The sequence below is a fragment of the Nicotiana attenuata genome, chromosome 10 (assembly GCF_001879085.1).
Source record: "Nicotiana attenuata strain UT chromosome 10, NIATTr2, whole genome shotgun sequence".
Taxonomy (NCBI): Eukaryota; Viridiplantae; Streptophyta; class Magnoliopsida; order Solanales; family Solanaceae; genus Nicotiana; species Nicotiana attenuata.
In genome coordinates, this window is record NC_031998.1 from 14,588,241 (window position 1) to 14,597,360 (window position 9,120).

Here is a 9,120-nt window from a genome sequence, read left to right on the forward strand (position 1 = left end):
TCGACTCACACTCGACCTCACTCGAATCAACTAAGAGTCAATATTCGACCTCGCTAGAATCGACCTCGTTCGAATTAAAATGTTCGATCTTGTTTGAATTACTGTATTATTTGACCTCGCTCAAATTAACACGTTCGACCTTGTTTTAATTTATTAAAGTGACATTCGACCTCGTTCGAAACTCACAATCAACCTCATTCGAATTAATACGTTCGACACGTTCGACCTTGTTCGAATTAATGTATTATTCGACCTCGCTCGAATTAACACGTTCGACCTTGTTTGAATCAATTAAAATGACATTCGACCTCATTCGAATTAACTCACATTCGACCTCGTTTGAATTAGTAAAGAATCATATTCGACCACACTCGAATTCACCTCATACTCAACCTGACTTGAGTTTGATTTACAAGTTAAACTTCGTTTGAGTTAAGTACGACAACATGGAACTTCACTCAGATTCAATCAAAGATATACTCGACCATGTTCGAGATAGCATATACCAACATAATTCTTCTAAAACAACTATTTGAAGAAAAACATTCAAAGAAAAATAAAATGCCCAATAACATACAACAAAGGGTTGTGATCATTCCATTCCAAAAAGTATCTTACAAAGGGCCAGAAAGACGCCCACAAAAAGAAGAAGAGAGAAGACAAAAACTAAGTACAAAATACTACTCCATGTCGTCCCCACCTTCATCGCTGCCGCCTTCACCACCTGGCCCAGCAGTGCCATCTCCACCATCGCCCCCGCCATCGGAATACTCATCATCTCACCAAGCATCTGACTCAAGTCCGTCTAAATAATCTTCACCATCACCGGCCCCCAGTGTTGCAGGGTCATAACCGCAGGCAATCCTAGCTGCACGCGCCTTGACACGGGCATCCTCAAAAGCGGCCTCAGGAACTTTCCCCGCCGTCATCAAATTCCTATATATGTCCAATTGAGCCTCAGCGTGGATCCACATCTCGTATAAGTGCCGCAGAACATCGGGGAAAGCAGAAGTATGAAAGGACGGTCGGGTCAACAGCCGCGCCTTCTCGGCCTCAAGAGCAACAACTTGATCACTAAGGCTTGAAACATCCTCTTGAGCCCACCAATTCGCTCATCAAGTCGTGCCTCCCTGAGCACGACTGTCTCTGCATCATTCACCCGCTCAGATCTAAGGACACGGATGGAGTCCTCTAATGCCGCCACCTTTGCCAAAGCCGCTACCCTGGCCTCCTTGGTCCTCTCCAACTCTGCCACTTTCTCGATCAACTCATCTCTCAGGCGGGTAGCTTTGATTGAGCTCTGCTCAAGCTCGACCTTCAGAGATGCCACTTGCGCTTGAAGGTCGACACGCTCAGCCACGATCCCCTTGCTCACCTCGAGTTTGTCCTCCTTGGCTCTAAGCGCTCCCTCGAGCTCGCTGCATCTGCCGATGACCCGCATGAGCTCATCGTCCTTCTGCCCCAACTCATCTCTAAAAGAGCAAAAATTACCGTCCGTGCTGAATCGGGCACACATCTCATTGTACTTGTCACGATACCTGTGATACTTCAAAACCAATTTCTTGAAAACAATCTTCCACTTCTCCTCTCGGTGGGCGTTCTTGATCTCCAAAATGAGAGTCTAAGAGAAAAAAGGAAGAGCCGAAAAGTCAGTAAAAATAGAAAGGAGAAAGGACGCAAGGTACAAGAACAAAAACAAGAAAACACTCACCCTCAGAGCCATTCCAGATATGCCTAACGACAGATCGGCATCCTTAAATGACTGTAGAGTCCTGTTCCCGTCGCCAGAGCAAAGAGCGACCAAAGAAGGGACCACGCTCTCTATGTTAGTCAACAAGTGGCAGCATGAAGGGATGACTATCGAACGAGAAGATCCATCCGTTCTCACCTTGACCCGGGTAAACCCCTCGTCGAACATCCTCTCCTCTTTATGGTCGACATCGAAGCCAGGCTCATAATCATCTACGACCACTCCTTTCTCCCTCTCCTTAGCAGAGGAAGGAATGTTAGCCCGCTCTAACGTTGACCGATCACTCCTCGGAATGACCTCGGCTGCCTCTGATCACCCCCTCCTTCTGCGGAAGCAATCCCCACATTTGAAGGGGCGCAGTCTTTGTGTCAAAAGCCACGCTACCCTCTAGTACGGCCGCGACCCGCTCGGGGTCACCCCCCGTAGGCTCTTCGTTCTCTATCACCTCGTCGCCAATCACTTTTCTCCGTCTTTTTAGCGGAACCGCTTCTTCCTCACCCTGAGACGACTCGTCCACTAAATGCAAAATTGGAGAAGTCGGAGTCTCCGCTGAAGGGGCAGCTGCCCGACGGCTAGGCCTTTGCAGAGCTAGTGTCCAAGAAGAAACAACAATCTGAACAAACTCACCTGCAGTCGTAGCGGGCAGAGACCCGGTCGAGGCACCCGACTGACGGAAAGCGAGAGTAGGATCCCTCGCTCTCCGTGGAGCCCAAGTACCTATCAACAAAAAAAGGGTAAAAAACGAAGAAGAAGAAGGCAGTATGAAGGTCGAAGCAACTAAGATCAAAACAAGTTGACTCACCGGTCGGAGAAGGTTTGCGTCCAAACTTCTCATTAAATTGCGACCACTCACGGATCCCCACCGTGTGAGGTAAAATTTGGCTCAGCCAGTCGCGAATGTTGGCGACCGACGAAGGCGGATCCTTCTCGGCTGCATATAGAAAAAAGGGGGGACAATTAAGTCACCGAAGAGAAACAACTAACAGACAGTTAGCAAAAACACTTACGAGTGAAGTTCCACTCCTCGGGGAAACCGTTGGGGTTCGCCACCACGTGCTCCGTCCTCACATAGAAGAAATTAATCCAAAAACGATGATTGTCTCACCGTCCATCTTCACCACCAATCCCTTGGTCCCACGGTGGCGAAGGTGTATCATCGTAACCCTTGTGAAAGCTTAGGGCGAAGAGATGAAGTAGATGACCGAGGGAGATCTCGCGGTTGGCTAGTTCCGCGTACTTTTTCAACATAAGGAAAAGCTTATAGATATACCAGGAGAGCTGGGCTGGATAGACGCCATAATAGCGGCAGAAGTCTTCCGCCAAAGAAGGAATAAGAAGCGAATAACCAACGACGAATGGATACGCGTAGAATGTGCAGTATCTAGGGCGATGAATTTGTACCACATCGTCACAAGCCGGGATAAGGACGATATGGGCTGGGATTCACCATTTGGCCCTAAATTCTACAAGGGCCGCCGCATTCATCTCAGAGACAACAGGGTCAGATTCATCTTCAGGCTGCTTCCAGAAGTCTAACTTGGCCCTCCCCGAGCGTGGAATTATTTTATCCATAGTGGGGAAGCTCTCCTCTTCTGCAGCAATGGCCGCTCCTTCATCGTGAGAAGGCATGTCCACTGTCAATGGAACCGGATCAGAAGCTCCCTCAAGGTTAGAAAATGCACTAGCCATTTTTTGTCACGTATATGGGGAGAAATTGCAGATGCGAAAGGGATGATAATGGCAGAAAGCGCTAAAGAAGGGAGAAATAAAGATGCAAGAACTCTAACGAGAAGAAGGGAAAGCTTGAAGATTCAAGTGCTTAATGTTGATACCCAATTTTTCCCTATATATTTTTAATATGAAAAACACCTTCAAAATAGCATATATGCATACATAAGCATGTCCAAGTATTTTATTATTTTTTCCATAATTTTTAAAGGGTTAAATTGACTTATTTTCTCCTTTTTATCCATAAAATCCCCAATAATTATTTCCAAGATGATTATCTTGAGAATTCTTCTATTGGATTTTTATATTTATGCCCAAATATGGCTAAGGTAATTTTTACATATTTTTACAATTATATTTAGTATTTTTTAAAGCTAAATTGCACATAATTGCAATATTAGCCATTTTAAGGTTTAATTATGTTTTATACGCATAAAATTGGATCCTATATTTTAAAATTTTTAATTATGTATTATAAAACACTTTAGTACTTTAAATTTATTTTTAGAATCTATTTGCTATTTTTTATAAATGAAAAAGGGAAAATCGGCTATTTAAATAATAGCCCCTTTTGTATTTCAATTATAACCTAAATAAAACCCCAATTCCCAACCAATTATACCCACCGGACCAAGCCCAAAGCCAATTTTATTACCCGACCTACCCACTCTAATCTCGACCGTTGATCTGGGAGATCAACGGTCCCCATTACCCTTACCATTTTTAAACCCAAACGACCCCCCTAACCTAAATTATTTCTCACCAGTCCGCCGCCCTTGAATCCCCTCTCCTCTCCAATTCTCTCTGAATCCTAAAGCTAACCCTAGCCGCCGCCACCCTAATCCCCTTCAATCCCCACTCAATCCATGGACTCCCATGGCTGTTTGAGCCGTATACCGGTCTCCTATGTCTCCTGGTGGCCCGCTTTTGTGATTTCATGGACAGATCTCGAAGAGATCTGGTCCAGTTCTTGCTCAACTTCTATCCATGGTTTTTTCCCGGCCATCCCTGGCCTTTCGAGTCAGATCCATGGCTTTTCCGGCTAGATCGATAACTTTTCGAAGTTTTCTTACTTTTTTCTGGGTTCTCCGAAACCCTAGCCTTAAAGACCTTCGATTTTCTTTCAGATCTGTCTTAGATCTGTGTATGTCATGAACCTCCTGGTGTTTTCTCAATGGTTTTTCCGATTTTTCAAAGTGGCTCTCCGTCTTCAAAGATTAGGGTTTTCTTAACCTCTTTTAAAAGACTTCTCTTCTGATTTTCAGTATTGTCTTATGATTTTACTACGTTTAAACGGTTCGCTTATGTTTTTTCTTCTACCTGGTTCATCGTGTTGAAAACCCTAAGTGTTTTAGTTCTATCCGGGTTCTGAAACTGTCTTTGTTTATTTGTTTATATGCCTGTTTTGATTGGGTTCTTTGTGGTTAGATCCTTTTCCTTTGTTTGCCTTGACTGATTCAGAGTTCTTACCATTTTTCTTTTACTCGACTATCGTTAAAACCCTAATTTCCTAAAACTCTTCTCACCTGTTACTAGAGTTTTTAAAAAAAAAGATCTCCTTTACCTGTTGCTATGTGTTAGACTGTTTCCTTCGTTTCTGGTTCTATGTGACTGCTTGACTTTGTTGACTACTATGCTTCGAGTAGGCTCTTTACTACTGAGCCCTAGCCTACTCCTGTTACTGCTGTATGTTTACATGGTTGCTTCTTTTGCCAATATGTTTGGCCTTGCATGTTCATTCTTCTTCTCTATTTATATGGCGAAGTGCAGAATCATGATTCCTTCTTGATTGATATTGATTTCCTCAAGTCACGAATAATTGCAAATATTTTCTTATAAACCCCTGGTTTTACTCGTTTTGTTTAAATTGATTGATTCCCTTTATTTACTGTGATGTTTTACCTTGCTGAATCCTTTCCCAAAATTAAGTATATTTTGTACTTAGACTCAATTATTTACTCTATACTTTTTACTAGCCCTTATATGGTAAAATCAATCTTTCTCAAACTGATTCTCTTTCCTTAATTATCCCTGTAGTATCCGTTTGGGCTGTAACTCCTTGATTAAGGGGAAGTACTTGTGTTAATTGATTCTGATTGTGATTATTTCCATATTTGTGTTAAACTTTTACTTGTTACCTTATTTTTCTACTCATTTTAAAGCTATAAATACACTAATGTTTTCATTAACAAGACACGAACAACTGAGTTCAAAACACACACTTACACATTCAAACTCTCTTTCTTTCTCTACTACTTGTGCTACTGCTTTGTTTGGCCGGCTGAAAGCCAAGGCTAGACCGTGAAATTATGATTGCTTTACTTTTCTTTTCCTGCACTTTGCTTTTTCAACTGGTATGTCCCTAGTTTAAATTCTGAAACTCAAACCTATGTGTTCCCTTGTTGTCAATCACTGTCTCTTTCTGCAATGACTTAATGACTCATGCTGTTGCACTTTTGTTTACTGCTTTACTTAGCATGCTTAAAATTCTGCCCTCTTTTGTTCGAATGTAATTAGTATGTTTACTTGTTACTGTTTATGTCCTTCAACGATCATGTCTCCTAATGTACTTGATTCATGACTAATTATGTGTTTTAATTTGGACCCTCTGTGTCCCCAACCCCTACTTCCCTGGTTGAAACTCCTGAAACTGTACTGCTATTTGAACCTGTTCTGCATGTGTTGTTGTTGCTCCTATCCCCTTTCCCTTTCAAAAAAACTGTTTTTCACTAAGCAATCCTTCTGCTGTTACAAACTTGTTTCAAACATGCTATTTTCAAGATTGTTTTCCAACTCTACTCCTTTGAGTCCATGTCAAGCACTTTCACTATACTCTTAGGTTATTAGGTTCTGCCCCTTTTGTGTGAGCCTTGCTTTGGCACCCTTGAGCTCTCTCTGAACTTGGATGTACGAAAGCTGGCCTTTTTCGCACTGCATTTACTCTGTCTTAGCCATAAAATCCGGGTGTGAGCACTGCCCGGGACCCTTTGATGTCCTTAGGGAACTCTGACACACCTAGATATGAGGGAAAGCTGGAACAATATTAGCATTTGAGGTGGTTTATTACGTAACTCAGAGAGGAAGTCAGAATCAGGCTTCCTATAGTTGTAACCTCTTATTTTTCATTTCTGTTTATGTAACTCAATCACATGGTCTGTAATAATTTGTAAGCAAGTACTGGGGTGGCTAATGAAAAGGGATGGGAGAATATGCATGCTATAATGGTTAAGGGTAGAAAACATGTTATTAGATTTATATTCCTAAACTGCGCAATAGAAACCATGCTTAGGGTTCATGTATGCATTTAGAAATCCTGCTCTTAGGAAATTCTGCAATCCTGCCATATGCATTTACAAATCCTGTTCTAGGAATTCTGCATCATGGGTGTTATACATGCATACTAGATATCATGTTCTAGGATCCTGTTTGCATTTTGCTTAAAAACGCCTATTTAATTATCAACTCATGAAAAAGGTAGTAAAGTAATAATTTTCATACTGTGATGTTTTCCAACAATCTTTACAACTAGAACGGCATGCTCTTAGCGTAAAATAATCTCCAACTGTCTCAACAATTCTGAATAACTATTGGATATTGCTTTACGCCTAGGCAAGCCTTAGGTAATACCCGTAATAAAACTGGAACTGCCTTTGTTTAATTATCAACTGTTAAAATTAGTAAGCAAACCTGATTCGGACTTCTTTTCTGAGTCATGTGATAAATCTGGTTCTGATGTTATCACTCAAGCACCCTGCTTTAAGATTTTAAATTCAGACCTTAATTGTGTATAAGTCATGTTGTCTATGTGCATTATCTGGGGGGGGGGGGTATATCTGAACCTCCTATTCGTTTTCTGTGTTTTTCCACCTTTAAATGCAGTCCTACCTGTTTTGTATGTTGCCTTAGTATTTTGCCTTTAAACCTGAGGGTCTGCCTAGAACCTCCTTCTTATAGGATAGGAGTCCTAACCTCCGGGACTGATAGGAAGGGACGGGTAACAGCATGCAATAAGAATCGAGACCAAACCTCGCTTTAATTACCTTCACGGGTGGGAATGGGTAGATATGGATATGATGATCGGTGCACTAATGCCACGCGTAGCCCCTTTCTAAGGAGTGATTACCGGGCATTGTACTGATGTGATCCATATTACAAACAAACCTAGGACCTCTCTACACTCATAAGCATGCTTAGATTATAAGTCTTTTCAAAACCTTGCTTTTATTGATCGCTTTTCAAACGCTTGTGTGTTTCTACCTAAATCCCCTGCTATGTGATCCTTACTTATCTACTTGCTAATTGCACAAATTCACAAAAAACTATTTGGCCGGGAACCACACTAGTGGATCTTGAGGGGTGCCTAACACCTTCCCCTTAGGATAATTTCAAGCCCTTACCCTATCTCTGGTTATCAAATGTAATTGTAGACGAACCCTGTTGGTGCCCTAACGCACCTTTAAAATCATTAGGTGGCAACTCTCCAAAATGTAATACCCGATTCCCAAAAGGAAATGAGTCACTACACCTCCATGAATGTCGAAACCCGGATTCCTCTTTGCGGAGGGAAAAAAGGGGCGCGACAGCATGGCGACTCTGCTGGGATTCTTAGGCTTTTATCATTTCATACTGTTTTTGTGAATTCGTACCCCTATGTGCAATTGCTTGTTTAATTTCTTTAAGCATTTAATTTCTTCTTCAAAATGCAAAACTGACATATCTTTCTTGTTTCCTTCCTTTATTGATGCTTTAAATTATAAAAACTACTATATTTATTGCTTTCTTAACGTGCAAATACATGTCAACATGATTTTTAATTGTTGCATAATCATGCTCAACATAATATTCCACTCGTGCCAAACAAATACTATAGCAACTCTTAATGAGTGGTTGCGATCTTCCTATATCATTACCCCTAAATTCGGAAAGGCATATTTGCGGTAAAACTAGTCGATCAGCGGTGCAGTCGACTGTTCCGTGCCTTCCCCCTTGAGTTGTCCGCTCAAGGGTACCAGTCTAGAACCCCATAGAAACCTTACTCTGTTAAAATGTGCATGCGTCATAGTCAAACCTAGCCGGGCCAGTTATGTTGTTCACATAATGATCCTTTAAGATAGCTTTGTCCAAAGTCCACCGGGTTTCCCTAAAACCCAAACGGACATCATCACGTTCTGTGCATTTATTTGGAGACTTAAATGCTTCATGCTAATTATTGATATTAAATAGTCGAGTCTGGTGGGGGTAAGGGCCTAACCTTGTTTGCCTTGTAGAAAGATGAGGCACGAAGTCCCCAGATTCAGCATGGTCACCAACATCCACCCAAGATTGCTAAGCTGGTGGAGAGATCTACATTCGAGTGACTAGACCCTTGTCAGAAAATATCTGGGCAATCTACCATCCCTCCTGGAGATTCAACCTAACAACATGATCATAGAAGCTGCTACGTTGTTTTGGGATTGTGAGAGAGCCGTGTTCCGCTTTGGGGACATCGAGATGACACCTCTGCTAGAGGAAATAGGAGGACTGGTCGGTCTAGTGTGGGAAACACCGGGTCTGCTAATGCCCGAGAACCGCACAGGCAGAGGTTTCTTTAAAACGATGGGTTTGAAGAAGAATGCAGAATTGACATGCCTAAAGGAATCATA